Genomic DNA, 16,207 nt, shown 5'->3' with positions numbered 1-16,207 from the left:
AGTGGAGGAACAAAGGAGCTGGGAGCCTTCACAGCAAATGGGGTGGGATGGGAACAGATGTTCTACATTAAAGACTTAAAAGCAGTATTTTTTCCTCAGACAATTACTCCTACTTTAATAACAAGTAAAAATCTTCAAAACCAGCAGGCATTTGTGCTATAAGCCAGCACGTAATTCTTGCTGTCATCCCCCTCCCTCCAGGGAGCTGCTCACCTCTTGCTGCACACAAAGGGCATCTGCAGGCAACCACTACCCCTTCCCTTGGGCTTGACCCTATTTTTGAAGAGCAGGTTGCAGCAAGGCTTACCTCTCTGAGTTTGCAGGCATTGTCGGATCAATGGATACCATACAATTGTCTGATGTCAAAAGGGAGATTGTTGTGTTCCTGGAAAACATGTTTCAAAGAGGTTTATTTGACCTAGAAATGCTGGCTGAAATGACGTGCTGCTGCATACGGTGCATAGCCGTCTTCTCTCCTTGCAGCACTCCTGGCCTGGCCTGGCACTGTCCTGGACCCATTTTAGCTTGGTGCAGAAGGGGTCAAAGCACAGGACAGGGTAGGTTTGATGCTTTACCCATTTAAATTCCTAGAGGTGTTTCTGGCAAGATGTTAAGTGTGATCATCTTTGATCTCAGAGCAGATTTTGCACCCTACTAACTCATGTATTTTGTTGTCTCATCAACTAATGATTTCTATTAAAAAGCTATGTTTTGTGATACATTGACCCGGCAGTTATGTATTGACTCACACTATACAAATGACTACTGGTTCTATGCATGTCTTGAAGTTTTTTAGGTACTCTTTTACCAAAACAAACAAAACAAATGTATTGCTGAATATGGGACCTTTTTTTATACTGTGCTAGGTGTGATCTCATAGGCTCAGATGTAAACCCTGGAGGTTTACTTTGCCATCAGGAGTCTGATTTAAATGCATAGTTCTTTGAAAGTCTTATGATGAAAATAAAATGCCAAATATGCAGTGAACACCCTGATCATGAATCACTAAAACTGCTAAACAAAGTTTCCTGGGTGATGGAGTGGAGGTATTTGACACCATAAGCAAATAAGAGTCATTAACCTCTCTAATGTCAAATGGGAGGAAAAAGCTAGGGTAAACAGCAAAGGGCGTTAATTCTGTCCAGCCGCTTATGCAAATTCTGAGTCAATATAGACAATTTTATCTTTCAATCCCAGAGCTGGAATCATGCAATAAACCCATGATTAAAGCACTGACTTATTTTTTCCTGTACTTTTTCTGTATTGTAAACCTCTGTGTACAAAGGTAAAGACTATGGCTTATTGCATGCTGCTGTGCATCTGGCCTGCACTGCTCAAGGTCCGTATGCAGACAGCAGATGCCCCCTTCTAGATGTGACTAAGGGGCTCTGCTCCCCCTGCACCACCGCCCCGGACAGGCGGTTCAGAAGTGGCTGGGTGCTAGACCATGCCACTCTCCACCACACACCAGCCTCTCCCACCCCAACACACACCTACACCTGATCCTGGGACCCTCTCAACACACAGATTTAAGTTGCGTGCTGCTCTCTACACTGAAGGTAAGAGAAACAAACACTACAGGAAATTACAGCAGGAGAGATGCATGGACTTTGCAGGACAACATAAATTAAGAAATTCTTGTCCTGGGCAATGGATTTGGGGATATTTATGTTCTATAAAATGGTTCTGCTGGGGTACCTTGTGCTTGACTCTCCCATACCTGGGATTAGGTTGTACTGTATCTAAATAGAAAGCTTATCACCTAGTGGCAATGCTTCTCATTGGCCTAAAATTTTTCCCTAAAAACAGGTTCTAAACATGTGGTTGTGTTTCACTCGATACGGGCAAAAATGTAGTGCTGAGATATAACTGGTAGGCACACACAACCAGTGTGCACTCAGGGCTGGGCTTCTTGCACTTGCTTTTATTTATTTAGACTCTGTCTCTTCTCTTCTACTCTGTTCTACTCTGTTCCTCAGGCACAGCTGGCACTGAGGTGGCTCCACGCTTGCCAGAGCTTTGTGTACCTTTCCAGCTGGTTTCTCTGGGTTGCCCCAATTTCTTCTTCCAGTAGACTGGAATGAGAGAGAAGCCTGAATAACAGGTAAATGAATCATTTGGGACTTGTCTTTAAACTGTCTCCAGAAGTAAAGGAACAACAGTGAAATGAATGTCACAAATTAAAAGAGAAACCTACCTTGGTAACCCTGTTGCAATGCAGAAGAGGTCCATGATATCTCTGGAGTTGCAATATTTACTGAAGATCACCTTCCAAACCGAACAGCAGCAGCGGAAAAAAAAAAAAAAAAAAAAAAAAAAAAAGGAAGACAAAGGATGGTTAGTTCCCAGTGAGATATCAACTCTACTCAGGCGTGAACTGGACTAATTTTAAGGCTCATCCTACTACTTCAATTATCTGATTTGACTTCTGAGCTGGAATATTTGTCTACTCCTGTTTAATACCTGTGCTTTTTTCGATAAAGCAAGCATTTGTGCTGTTCAGAAGTAGAGCAATAATGTATGTGAATTGAGAGCAAAAGATATCTCATAATGCAGTATTGCTGCAGGATGATAACAACTGCACATTTAGGGATGTAAGAGTCCAGACTGAGGAAGAAAACAACCCAGATTTGAGGAGGTCCTTGAATGATATAAAAGGGTACTGCTTTTTGAACTATACCAGCTTAAGAGAGCTTTAAACAGAACCGAGGGTTTTTTCCCCTCATGTTGTGCCAGATTTCCTGCCAACTGTCAGGCTGTATTGTTCCTGCTATTAGGTCAGAGCTTGGACCTTGAATTACAAAATTTGCAACTGTTACCTTCCCGTGCCCCCAAACACCTCTTCATCGCCCTGCCCTTCCACACACGCCAAGCAGCCCCTACGTGGAGAAGACTGAGTGGTGGGCCTGGGAATGCAAGATCCCCTTGATCCCGTTGTGGTACAGCCTTCAATGACACGATCCCATGCCACGATTTTCCCAAAGACTCCCACATCCATCAGGGCACGAGGGCGATGGTGTTCCCTGGTTGAGGAACTCTTCTGCAGCTGTGGTGGGGGGGCAGAGAGCCTCTCCTGTGTGCCTTTGATTGACTGTGGTGGAGGCTTTTCACTGTGGAAATGAAATGCCTCGTTGCAGTCAGGCCCAGCTCATCTTCTCAAAGCCGGCAACTACAGTGAGTGTTGGGGCTGATTTGTCTGGAGACTGCTGGTGTTATCCGGGTGGCTGCAGGCTGTGGAGGCCAGCAGTTGCGTGGAGCAGGGCAGCTTCCCTGGCCCGTGTGGGAGCTCAGCTGCCTCGCAACGCTGGAGAAGAAATAGCCACAGAGCAACCGGGTTCAGGATGCAGCAGCTCAAAGGGAGTTGTGGAGATCTAATGGCAAAACTCAGGAGGAGCAAGAAAGTGGTATTTCGCAGATGAGGTCTGAGGCACAGGGATATCAAGGTCAAAAGTCTCCTCTCCTTGTGGGTGCCTCACTGGAAAAGCCATTTTCCACCACTCACGACCACCTGTAGCATCCCATATTCTCAGGCACAGTTTCCATTGCCATCCATTGCAGGCACAGGGGATGTGCACGCTCACAGATCAGCCTCAAGGCTGGTGACCCAGAAAATGAGGAATATGTCACCTGGGATGGCCTTCCAATGGTTTGTTTTCACTGCCTTGCCCCGTGCTGCCAGGAGGAGGCAGGGGCTGCAGGCAGCGGGGGCTGCAGGCAGTGGGGGCTGCAGCCACCCTCCCTGGATCCGGTCAGTCGAGCAGGCCCCATGTGTTCTGTCTAATTAAATACTGTTCCGAAAGGCATAGGTGCTAGGAGTTAATTAAGCCTGCAGCTTCACTCCAGAAGACTTTGAGTTTCTTTAGTTCCTAAATCATAATAGCATTGCAGTAATGTGGTTCCCACATGGCTTTTCTAAGGTGCCTTTCAGATACTACGGGAAATTCCTCACCAGATGTGTCGGTGGTGCCGGCCCAGACCTCTGCCGCTGGCAATGGCGAGGCCATGGGAGAGCTGGTGGGATGCTCTGCCAGCGAGGAGCTGCTAAAGCCTGCTCACAGCTCAGGACATCACGAGCCTGAACTATTGGGAGAGTCAGGACAAAACAGCAAGATCTGACCAGCCTGGCTGAGTCCAGTTGTGCCTCAGGTGCAATGCACCTGACACGAGCTGATGCTGAAGCAAGGCTTCAGACCTCAGTTTTCCCTGGTGGTGAGGAGCCCTCTTACTCTTGAGCAAAGCATTAGGGGTTTTGTGGTGGAGAAGAGAGCAATATTGGTCACCTCAAGAGGCAGCTGTGACTGATCCTTGCGTGCACACCCACCTTCCCTGTTTTCCTACCTGGAAGAGATGACACCAGGCAATATCTTTACTTTATAAAACATCGAGACACTTTATTGCTGATGCAGTTAGTAGCTGCTGCTGGGGAAATGGGTGGGATTAATGCCCAGGTATGTTTTAAAAGTGTGCTTTGCCCAGTGATTGACTCTTGGTCATTAAAATACAGCAGCAGTCAAAGCAATAAAACATAGGCAATCAAGTTCAGATAGGGCTGAAACGCTGCTCCTAGCAGAACACAGCATCCTACCGGAGTGATGACTGCTAAAATTGGCTGACAGAGTATTGGAGGGTACAACAACTGATACACGTAGGAACTGAGCAGATGATGTTAATTGCAGCTGAACAGAGGGTAAAGGTTTGTGGTGTGCCAGGAGTGCTATTTCAGGTATTGAAGTTTATTATTCTGGAAATCAATTATTATTGACTAGGACAGATAAGAGAGGAAATGATAAAAAAAATACAAAACATTAAAGGTAAGAAAGACAGATGGACTTATAGAAAGCAGCAGGAGCTTTCAATGCATTGACGATAAATTTTAATGCTCCCTTTTACTCCATGTAATAGTGGAAGAGTGGGAAACAAAAAAAACCCTGTAGATACTAGATCATGATCTATCTCCATACATGTGTTTTAGCTTTCCATACTTGGCATTTTTACTTAAGTTTGCTAAAAGTGGATTTGTGAATCACACACTGCAGTTTGATACTTGTCTCAGGATGGTTGTCTTGTCCTCAGCTGTTTGTTTATTTTTAAACAAAGAGCGCATGCTACTAAAGTTTTCTTCGATTGCAACCTGCTGAGCTTTTCTGACCAACTTCCTTCTGTTCTAAAACAAAGCAGCCAGCCTCACACATTTCCCAGCAATATGCAATTGTTCCTGTTATTGCCTGCAGGTTTATATGCCCAATAAAGCTGATGTCAGTTGTGCTGATGAAATACGATTGGAATGTATTTTGGAGAGATGGGTGGACAGTACTGTGTACTATTGATGGCTTCAGAACAATATAGGAATCCGATTTGCCTAAAGTCCATTATCATTGCAGGGACATTAGCAACATGAAGGCAACATGGTGACACTGGGCTTACAGCCATACTTCAGCCAGCTGGAACACATGGTTTCTTTCATGAAGGGGAAGATGGTTGACCTGCAGCTTTGAGGCTAGGCAGCCATGTTGGCATTAGCTAAAGAACTGAGCAGCCTACCTGGTCCTGTGAAGATGTCCTTGCTTGGGCAGATGTCCTGAAGCCATTGCTGTTCATGCTGGGTCTCCATTATGATACTTTTCTAGCCCTGTTTCTTGGTCTGATCCAGACCCACACTCAGCACTGAGGGACTTCATCTCCCTTCAAACCTGTCTCAGTGTCCCTGACCCACAGTCATCATCTTGCTTAGGTCTCTGTGCAACCCAGCCACATCTGTGATGTGTCTCACAGCACCTCACTCCCTGCATTAGCGCCTGGCGCTGGAAGAAATCACTCCTTAGGACAGCACTGAGACCTTGCTATGGAGTGTAACAGAGGCCAAAGACAAGAGACCACAGAAGTTTCTACAACTGTGGTATTGGGCTAAGATCAGGCGCGTGTGGGGCACAGACAAGGTTCCCTATAATACATGTCAAAAAAGTGCATAGTGACACAGGTCAGCACAGCCCAAAAAAGACAGGGATGCAGCTCCTGACTCATCTCCTACAAGAAAGAGTGGACACAGGGACTCCAATATTGCCCAGTGGTATGAGAGTCTCCTGCAAGACAGGTCAACACACAAGACACTCAGTTGCCAGTGTCATTTCTAGAAGCAAAGGCAGAGCCAAAATCATGTGCGAGCAGAGTCACAGTGGTGATACACTGCATGGAGAAGGGAAACAGAGTCCTCTGCTTCAGCTTGCAGATTGATGACTAAATGCCATGAAGAAAACCAGCCACATATAAACCCTGTTAATTGCATTTCACTTGGATTTGTGCCAGAAAAAAAGAATGTATTCCTCAAAAGTGATGCAGCATCTGCAAACAATTCATCTCCCTTGTTTGAGAGTTAACATTATTTCATATTTCTCTCCTTGTTACTGTTAGCAAAACTTCTACCATGTGCAGAAAAAAATGACAGGAAAACTAGTGTTCTCTGAATGCTTAGCTTGATTGTTTCAATGAGTCCCCATCAAGACCAAGAAGCAGCCATTTGATTTAAGTGGGGAATGCTGTCTGTCTCACTTAGAAAGTAATGTGAAGCAAAGGGGGGAAAGCAGAATGAATAATTACTGGGGCTTTTTGGAGTGGAAATAATATTTTGATGAAGCATGCAGTGACTGTGAAGTAGGACAGTGTAACTCAATGGGGATGCCTGGTTCCTGGCCCAGAGCTCACTTCTGTGGGACTGATTTCTTTCCTGGAGACAGTTCTGCATTTTTTGAAAAATATTCTTCTGAAATAAGGGGCCATTGTCTCTTAATCCATAGTATCCACTTGTGGTCAAGGATGGGGATTTTAAAGCCCATCACAGAAAGAGTAGGGATTAAGAGCCCTAGTACTCTGGCTGGCTTTCCCACTCAGAGGAGCAGCTCAATATTAAGGGCTATGATGGAGATATTACTAAGGGACCATTGTGTACATACTCTGCAACCTACCAGTTTACAACTAATCACATTATATTTTGCTTTCAGATAGGATGAATAAAAACACAGTTTACAAATCCAGTTTCTGTTCTATATTTGATCCTCAGAACAGCTAATCCTCTCTGTAAACTGTAAACTCTCTCCAGAATGTTATCCTGTTCTGATCTGTTGCTGGTAATTGGGTTTTCTTCCAAGAATTTAGCTTGCGTTTGGTTGTTTGTTTTTTTTTTTTTTACCCTAGTAAAATTCCTACATAAATAATGCAGAAATATTTTCAAAGCCAGTGGATGCTCTGTTTGCAGTCCTACTTCCTTTTGCTGGTCTCAACCTGCCGCGTTCAAGACTTCTAGCTCTTGGTGATGTCTTCCATTCAGCTCAGTGAGCAATGTTCAGAGTCAGGGCTGAAAGTGTGGAGTTGAAACAATCTAAAATGATAATATTTCACTAATTATATCGGAGGAAAGTGTGTCAGAAAAGAGTCTGGTAAAACTCAGTTATGTATCTTGCATGGGCTGTAAAAATTGTTGCTGCTTCTGTAACATCAGCTTCCACAGAGGATTTCTGAATTGCTAAGGCAGAAGGCTGATGTGAAATTTTTCATTGTGATTTTCCCTGTCCCTCCCATGGTCTTTGTTGTCCATATAAAAATTTAGCAGGATCCAGAACTTTTAGATACCACTTTGTACAAATCACTGGAAGGAACTCATATTTCTAAACATGCAAGCAAACAGGTCTTCCTCAAAAAATAGCAATAACTAATAACCCAGCAGTCATAGTTCCCAATACCCAACAGAAGCCTTACCTAAAATCCCATGTCTACATCTTCCAGGTTTCTCATTCCTTGAATTCAGATACAAGCATAGCATGAGTCCAACTATATCCCAACTTTCTATTTTTTATTTCTCACACAAATTAACAGTTGATAGTCGGAAAACCACATTAGTCAGTATTAAAAATAGCATGCCAGATCTGCCATCTGTTTGATGCAGTAGGAGCTCCTCTAAGAGAAGGACAGAAAATAAGTGCGTGTGTGCATGTGCATGTATGGGGAAGAAAACATGAGAACCCTCGTCTGAGAGTTTGAGCAAAAATGAAAGCTCCCCCGAGCTCTTCAAACACAGCTTCTGTTAGAGGATGAGGAGCGTGGTAGATGTTTTACTTCCAACATCCGGAGCTCTGCAGTCCTGCTGATTCACGCTTACCTTCAGGCAGTGAAGTGGCTTGACAATGTTAATTTCAACACAACAGCTAAATGAAATGCATGGGTGGGATTTGTCTGATGTAACCTTAACCATCTACAAGTTCGGCATCTCAGGCACGTCACTCTGCTAGACTCCCTGTCTTGCCAGCAGAGAAAGAGGACAACTTCCAAAGGGTAAATCAGCCCACACGTCTCTGAAACCCAGTTTAAAATGGGATGAATCATCTGGAGATACCACCCGCCTCCCCAGTGACTACAGGGAAACCTGCATGACTACTTTGGAACAGTCATCACTAACTTTTAGATGGCTATGGTTAACGGTTAAGTGGGGTGAATCCCCTTAGTTTCCTAATTATATACATTACCCTAAAATGAGAAACAGGAGCTACCAGACGGAGCTGACATATCAGGATCCCAAGGCATGTGGCTATATGGTAAGTCACAATTCCCATCCCTATAACAACTCTGAACAGAGAGCTATGGAAAAAGAGATTTCTCTCTTCTCAGGAAAGAGAAAAGGTCTATGATACACTCATATGTGTGACCTCTAGGGCAATCTTGGATGTCTACTGAGAGGGGCAGCATGGCAGAGGTTGGCTCTTTCACTATGAACAGGGAAGGATCTCATTACTTTTCAGAGTCATTTGGCTTCATAGAAGAAGCAAGGTTACATTAAAGAGAGCCATGTGCAGCCTACAGCCTATGGTAAGGGACATATTTCTGATATTCAGTCTTTCAGTACTAATGATTAATGGCAGAATATAACCAGGAACCAGCAAGGCTGATTGTGAAAGGCTGAAGCTGAAAGTTTCTTATTTTCTGCAGCAGACATAAAAGTATTTCAACCTTTGACAAATAACAGAAATGTCTATATTCTGGCTTTTCTTAACATAAAAAGGGCACGCATTTGCTGTGCATTAATGCATTAGTCTTGAAATGTTTCGCAAACTGGATAATAAGGATGCTTTAGCACCAGATGTCCTTACTAAATGTGAGTGAAACTAGGCTGCTTGTTTCAAAACTACTCACACAGTTAATGTCTGACATTACAACATGCTTGATAATATAGGACTGTTAGAAGGGTAATGTTGGTTAATAGAGTAAGGAAAAGCAGGCATGGTGAAAGGCTGATTTGCAGCTGTAGAAATAAGTTCACTAGAAAGTGAACTAGAAAATGGTTTTGTCTTGTTTGTACTAAGCCAGAAGAGTTGTATATGAGTAGCATAAATTGCTATAGTTGGCTAGTCTGAATCTGTAGGTAACACTAGCAGGAGAGTGTTAAACTTACACTTGGTCTTGGCTAATGTGAACATAAACTGTAATAACTATAATAGACTGCATATGACTTCGGAAAGATAAACAGCAGTAAACAAGCCTTTCTGGGTGATGGGTACAGAAGAATTATGGAGCTATGCTGGAATTACGGAGCTGTGCTGGGATTATGGTTTGGCCCCCTAAATGCTCTCAGGAGCCCTTGCTGTGGGGGGGGGGGGGGTAGGGGAGAGAGAGAGGCCTCAAGTAGGACATTTTCTCTCACTTTTTTTAAAAGCCTGGTTTTAAGCCATTTTTACTCTTCAAAATGTTTATGTGCTGCAATATGATGGAGTTTTAGGAACCTGCTGTTCATTTCTTGCTGCTTTACAACAAGAACATCCTGCAGTTGCCTTGAATTACCTGGGGACAGCTAAAATCAGAGAGCCAAGGTTAGCCAAGACCACCGGCCAGACTCAGGCTGTGCTACCTTGCACTCTACCTCACTCACAGACATTTGCCAGCACTGAGAAAATGGCCTTGATTCCATGAAAACATACTTATGCCTCACCACACTAAAGCTGGTTTTGGTGTTGGCTTGTCTGTGCATGGGAAGGACCTGTGAACACCGGCCAGGCAGAGCAGTCCCCGGAGGTGTCCGTGTCCCAACTGCCTGTGAACTCTACCTCTGCAAACTTCTCTGATGGTTGGCAGCTGAACGGGTGTTGCCCCAAATCCCTGGTCCAAACAGACAGGGTACAGGGTCCATGGGCACTGCAGAGTGTGCTTGCCCTGCTGTGCTGAGAGTCACGGGGATGCAAAAATAAGTGCCTTGAACTGAACATCACGCCATTATTTTTCTGCTGTATTTTGTTTTTAATCTGAATCCAGCTTGGCACGTTAAATATAGCACGGCGGGCTTTGGACAAATCTGTTGGGTTTGCTAGAGTCTAGGCATTTATACCACAGTTGCTGTTGCTCTAATTAAAAAGAAAAGCTCACATGACAGAAATGATTCCTATGCGCTGATGTTTCAGTGCAATAACCACAGCACCAAATGCAGTCTTAGCGTTGTTCTGTTCATTGTGGACCGCGGGCCAAGAGGAACAATGGCTATGGATGGATCAGCCTCCTGCTCCACAGGTCAGTACAGCAGATGCTCAGAAAGGTTGAACCCAGTACATTTCTTTGCGGAAAAAAAAAAAAGGTCATTTCTCTGTTTGGCATCCAGAGTGACTCAGTAAACCAGCAAAATTACTCAAAAATTCTTTACTTGCTTTCAGAAGAGGAAGAAAATACAATCCTGAGTGATTTCATAGAATCCTTGACAAAGGTGGTGGTCCTTTTCTTTTTTCCAGTTAGTTCAGGCTCTGTACCCCTCTGACTTTCCATCCTTGTTACAAATATGACGTTGATTAAGACACTGGAAACATAAATCCTCTTGAATGAAGCATTTGTCTCAGAGGAACTCCTTACAAGTCTGTGAGCAAAGCCAGCACACTGTGATATTTGAAAACATGAAGCCACCTACATGGGAATAAGGCCACTGGCTGGTTAGGCTCTGCTACCATTTAAATCTCAAAGGTCAAAAGAAAATGTTCCCCAGTAGTTTCTTCATGGAAAAAATTTTGGTATGAGCTGGGGAACATTTTCTTGCTGCTGGATTTTTAATTCAAAACAGACTCTATAGGAATTTTTTCTTAAAAATACAACCAAAGGGTTAATAATGTTATGAAGGAAAATAAGACTCCAGATCTGGTTTAAATTGGGCACAGCAAACCTCACTTCTCTGCTGGCAGGTCAGGGGTCTGAGTGCTTCACCCCCTCTAGTGGCACTCTGGAATGAGAAATCCCTGTCCACATTGGTACTGCAAGAGCACCTTATCCTATAGGAAACACAGCTACAGCTTCCCCCCATCCCGCTGTCCTCTCCTTTGCCTGGCAGCAGACCAGGCCATGGCAGGGGTGGGACACGGATGTGTTTCATGGGTGTGCTACGCCCCCGACACGCATGCGAAGAGCAGAGGGAGGAGTGTGTCCAGTCAAGCGGGTAACGAACTCCTGGCTGTCTCTGGGCAAGAGGATCCTTTAAAAATAAAGAAACTAAGCAGTGCTTGTTTCCCCCAGGCACGCATCCGCTTTACGTAAGCACTGGATAGGAAGCACATTACACTGTAACTTCATTTTTCAATCAGCTCCAAGAACAAGTGACCTCTTTGAAGCTGGTTTGCACAGAGCCCCAGTTTTGCATGCAGCTGTAATGCCGCAAAGTCTTAGATCTTCCCTCTACCACAGCCCCAGCACAGCTGTCCCCTCCACCTCATGCTTCATGTGCAGCTCTACCTCCATGGGCTTGGCAGGTGGCCACCCCATGGGAGAGCCCCATCCCCTGCTCTTTGGCAAGAACACAGCTACCAGCAGCCCAGAGCCTTCCCCCAGTGGATGCAAAGCCACCCTTTGGGGGATTTGGAGCTCAGGTGCCTGTGGGGGTACCATGTCTGGTGTCTGCTGGACTGGAGCAGGTCATCCCACGTCCCTCCCAAAGCAGAGTCCTTGCTGCCCCAGCACGGGGGGATGCTCAGTCAACTCTGCTGAGTCTCACAGAGGAGAGTGGTCAGCTTTGGTGAAGACCATTTTGTGCCTGCCCAAGCCCCTGAAAGGTCAGTTTATCACACAAATGACCTTTGTGGGTGCAGGCAGGGTGAGGACATGGGGTAAGGGCAGGAGCCAAGAAAGTTATGAAGGCAAGGGCCAGGCTTCCCCAGTGCGATGCAGGTGTGATGCACAGCAGCATTGGGCTGGGTTCTCCTGTGCTCCCAGCCTCCCCTTGCCCTCCCGCAGGAAGCTCCTGGACTCTTGTGAGTTTGTGGCACTGGCCGTGCAGGTATGGACATCAGTTCTTCCTCTGGGATGTGCTGGCCTCGGGCATGGTCCTGCGTTCAACGCCTGCTGATGGTGCCTCCTTTATTTCAACGACTACTCAAAAGGGTTTCAAAGCCAGCAAACTCTCCTCCCACAATCACTGCATCCATTTGCCGTCCCTGCTGTGCCCCTCTGGACCTGCCGACACACAAACCTACTTAGCTTAATTCAACACTCCTGTCACAGAGCATTTTCAAGTGCTCATCCGCAATGTGCGGGTTCCCAGGGGAGGCGGCACGTGGCTCTCTGAGCCTGGTTTGTCCCTTCATTTACCCCAGTGCCAAGGCAAAACAACTTTTCCCAAAGTCAGCAGCACGCCCTGCAGCTGCACTGGTAGAAATTCAGGATGAGGCCGTGGAAACACAAAATTAGCTGTGAATAATTGCCATCACAACTAGCGCTGTCGTAGGATGCCCAGTTCTATTGCACAACTCTGTGATGTCCAGCAAGCCAGTTGCAAGCTGGAGTGAAGCCCTTTCAAACTCAACAAGTACTGTTATAATGAAGCTCATACCTCATTGCTGGGTTGATGAGTAGCTTAGCATTGATTTAATGAGCTCCCTTTAGAAGCCTCCAGTACTGCATTCCTTGGAAGATTAAGGGTTGTGTTTCTTTTTTTTTTTTTTCTTTCTAATGATGTTGTTACTGAGGAGGCATGAGAATCTGAGATATACCCTGCTTACCCCTGGGTGAACCCCATTTACACGGCATTTTTACTTCAGGAATCCTTCCAAACATTGCACAGATGGAATTTCATATCTGACAAAAGAAACAGATAACGTTTATTGAGAAAAAAAACCCTTAATACTGCCTGAGTTTGCATTTGCTTGCTCATGCAATTGTGCCTCTTCTGTGTTTTTTAGTGTCAAAAGTACTCTCCAGAGACTGGTTCTGATATATTTTTTTTTTAAACTAGCATAGATGACAGACAATGTGCTTTACCAACATCTATGGCAACACTCGCCACCCTTTCAAAATACCAAAACATTTTCATACTGAACTGTAAAGATGCCAGGGAGCTCTGTACAAACCTTGCTTCTGGGGACTGTCAGGCAACCAACTCATTAAGTCCCGGCAAAATAGAAGCAGCGCCTTCAGCTCAGCAGAGCCGGCACGCTCCCGCTCCTCCGATACAGAGGAGCTTGCGACAGCAGAGTGACCACTGTCATGTCTAAGCCCCGAAATGGATGAAGAGGAGCAGCCTGCTTTGGGGAACCTGGTGCAGATTTGGATTCTCTGAGGTCTTGTTCCTGAGGATATGCTTTTGGCGGCAGGTCTCCAGGGCAGTGGCAGAGGGGACCATAGGCAACAGAGGCATGTGCAGTGGGATAAGACTGTGAGTATCAGCTCTCCCTTTACCTCATTTCTGCTGTCACTCATACAGCAAAGCGGAGGGAAGGGCAAGGGTATCTTTGCTTTTTCTTTCTGAAGTAGAAACAAAAGAAGAGGCTGGGTGAAATGAAAACTTAGAGCAGGAAGACAAGAGAGAGAGATTTGAATTTTGCAAGTCAGAATTTACTTGTGCCTTGCAGCAGTTCTCTATTACGAAAAAGGCACTTGGTTTGTGGCCAAAGAAATGCTGACAAAAAGAATTAAAAAAGACTTGCAAAAATGCGGCGGCATTGTTTCTGTTTAAAAGCAGTGGGCTGTCAGCTCGACAGCATTCAAGCTCTCCTTTTCAGCTAGAATATATTTCTCCTGCAGTTTTCCATTTGCTGTGAACTGTAGTTAAGCAAACAAGGCAGGCTAATGGAAGTGAAAGTTTTAATTAACATTTATCGTCATTTACGAACAACTTGGCAAAGGTGGCGGGGACCCCGCGGCCCCCCAGCAATGCAGCAGCACACGCCATCGCACGACAGCCGGGCACCTGCCTGCAGTTGGCGGTAGGAAAATGCCGATCCCTAGAATCCGCCGGCAGGTAATCTCCAAATAACTCAGCACGCTGTGCCTTCCGGCTGCTTGGGTGAAAACCTCTCCACAGGCAAAACTTTGTAAACATGTTGTGACGCTACTCCGGGAGAGGAAGCCTGCTCGGCTGCTAAGCCAAGGATCCCCACACCAGCAGCGAGAGCTGGCAGCGCCCAGCCCACCCCTGCTGCCAGCCTCCCTTTCCCCTTTAAATAAACATCCGTGTACAAAGCAGAAGCCGCTCAAGATCCCCCCTCCCTTCCCCTTAAACGGAGATTTGAAGCCCACAACGGCACAGAATGCAAACACACGTCTAACTCGCGTTACAGAAATAGGTTGTGCAGCAAACACAGCCTGCAGCTGCTGCTGCGTCCGGAGACACTACTTTGTGAAAAACAGCAAAAGTACCTTTTGAATTCTTCCATCAATATCCAAATAAATACACTTGGGCCGGTAAGTTGAGGAGGCAGATCCCATCTTGCTCCTGTTGGGCTTTCACTGGACTTTTTTCCAGTGTCAAACAGAGCAGAAAATAAGGTTTATCCTACCAAGCCGAGCCACCGCTGCCTGACAGTTTGGTGTCCCCGCTCTTCTGTATCCCACTGTACTCTCATTCTGGGAAGGTCCCTCCTCTAACATGCATGCATTTTGCTGTGCCTCTGTCTCTGTCTGCCACCTCCTTTTAGTTTTGCTTCCTTCCAAATCCAGCTGCCTTGAACAGGGAAAGACACCGGCTCCAGATGCTGCCTGCAAGTGCCCTCTCAATTCCCATAGCAACAACCCCTCCTGGCTTTAGGGCTGAGAGCTGCTGGGCACCCGCACCGAAGCTCTCACCCCGGGGCTGACCAGCTCCTGTTCCACACAAGACCAAGTGGCACTTGTCCCCCAGGGGGGCTGGGGAGGGAGGAAAAACCTCTTTCCTCAGGGTGGTGAGAGATGTCATTTGTTTTTGTGCTAAAACAGGACCGTAATTATTAATTAGTGCTGACTCTTCTGGTGAGCTGCCCGTGCCCTGCGTGCAGTGTGGCAGGTCCTCAGCTGTGCCCTGTGCTGCAAGCGTTCTTTCACACAGCAGCTGAGGCTTGGACCATCTCAACCCAAACTCAGCAGTTTAATTTCCACATCCCTCCTGTTATCATTGTAAGAACAGAAAGAAAAAAGCAGCAGCTTCCCCCCCACCCCCCATAAGCTCCAGAAGCACGCTCTCACCCAACACCATCCATGCCACCCCCGGAGGGAATGAATTTGTTATTTAAGGGTACGTGAAGTAATCTGGCAAAGGCATCTCCCATGGGAAGGCGCAGCCAAAAAGCAGGAGGCAGTAAAGCATCCGACAGCCGATTCTCTAAGTGGAGGCCAAATACCATCTGCCGAGTGTCTGTGCTGTGCTGCAGTGCCTGTGTCTGTGGCGAGCTGAAGCAGCGGCGACTGTGGGTGATGCTCAGTCATCGAGGGGAGAGAGCTTTGGCGACAGTGGCTCGTCTGCCCTGGCAGGGGAGCATCTGTCTGATGGGCTGCGAGCACGCACAGCGGCTGGACACAGCTCGTCGCATGAGTATTAGTTCTCAGTGTTTTCTGAGGCTTCTGATGGAGGAGCTGCAAAAACATTTCCTGGTCTCTTTTGTGCTGCGGTCTGGGAGCACTGGGCTTGTAGCAGCAGGGTCAGTGCTGCCTTCCCTGCCCACCCCCAGGGCCTTGCAGCAACTTGAGCAAGGAAAAACTGACCCACAGAGGAGGGCAACGTGGCCCTGCAGGCTACAGCTTGATGTGCAGCGCCCCGCTGTCCCCTGCAACACGAAGGCAGGGCTTGTTCTCTGTGCAAAGAGGATTTGTAAGAACTGGCAGGGCTGAGCAGGTCCCACAGCCAGTCCAGGAGCCAGAGCCAGGCTGGCCTTTCAGACCGACGCCAGTAGCACAGTGATTCTTTTGGGAGGTACAAGCCTTTCTTCACATCTTTCTGACAGCTTGGAGCAGG

The 16,207-nt window shown here is 46.3% G+C and overlaps 1 long non-coding RNA gene across 1 annotated transcript; it reads right to left on the bottom strand.

Moving 5' to 3' along the window:
• Nucleotides 1–305: 305 nt before the first annotated feature.
• On the bottom strand, nt 306–14,831 carry LOC104462085. Its single transcript, XR_727556.1, has 3 exons — nt 14,641–14,831; nt 2,198–2,268; nt 306–385 (listed from the first exon to the last, which is right to left on the bottom strand). It is a non-coding gene; the product is annotated as an uncharacterized LOC104462085 (long non-coding RNA).
• Between the last annotated feature and the right edge of the window lie 1,376 nt (nt 14,832–16,207).

Source organism: Pterocles gutturalis, unplaced genomic scaffold (assembly GCF_000699245.1).
Source record: "Pterocles gutturalis isolate BGI_N339 unplaced genomic scaffold, ASM69924v1 scaffold40777, whole genome shotgun sequence".
Taxonomy (NCBI): domain Eukaryota; kingdom Metazoa; phylum Chordata; class Aves; order Pterocliformes; family Pteroclidae; genus Pterocles; species Pterocles gutturalis.
Note: the sequence above shows the minus strand (reverse complement) of the source record. Positions and strands in the feature narration are given on the sequence as shown.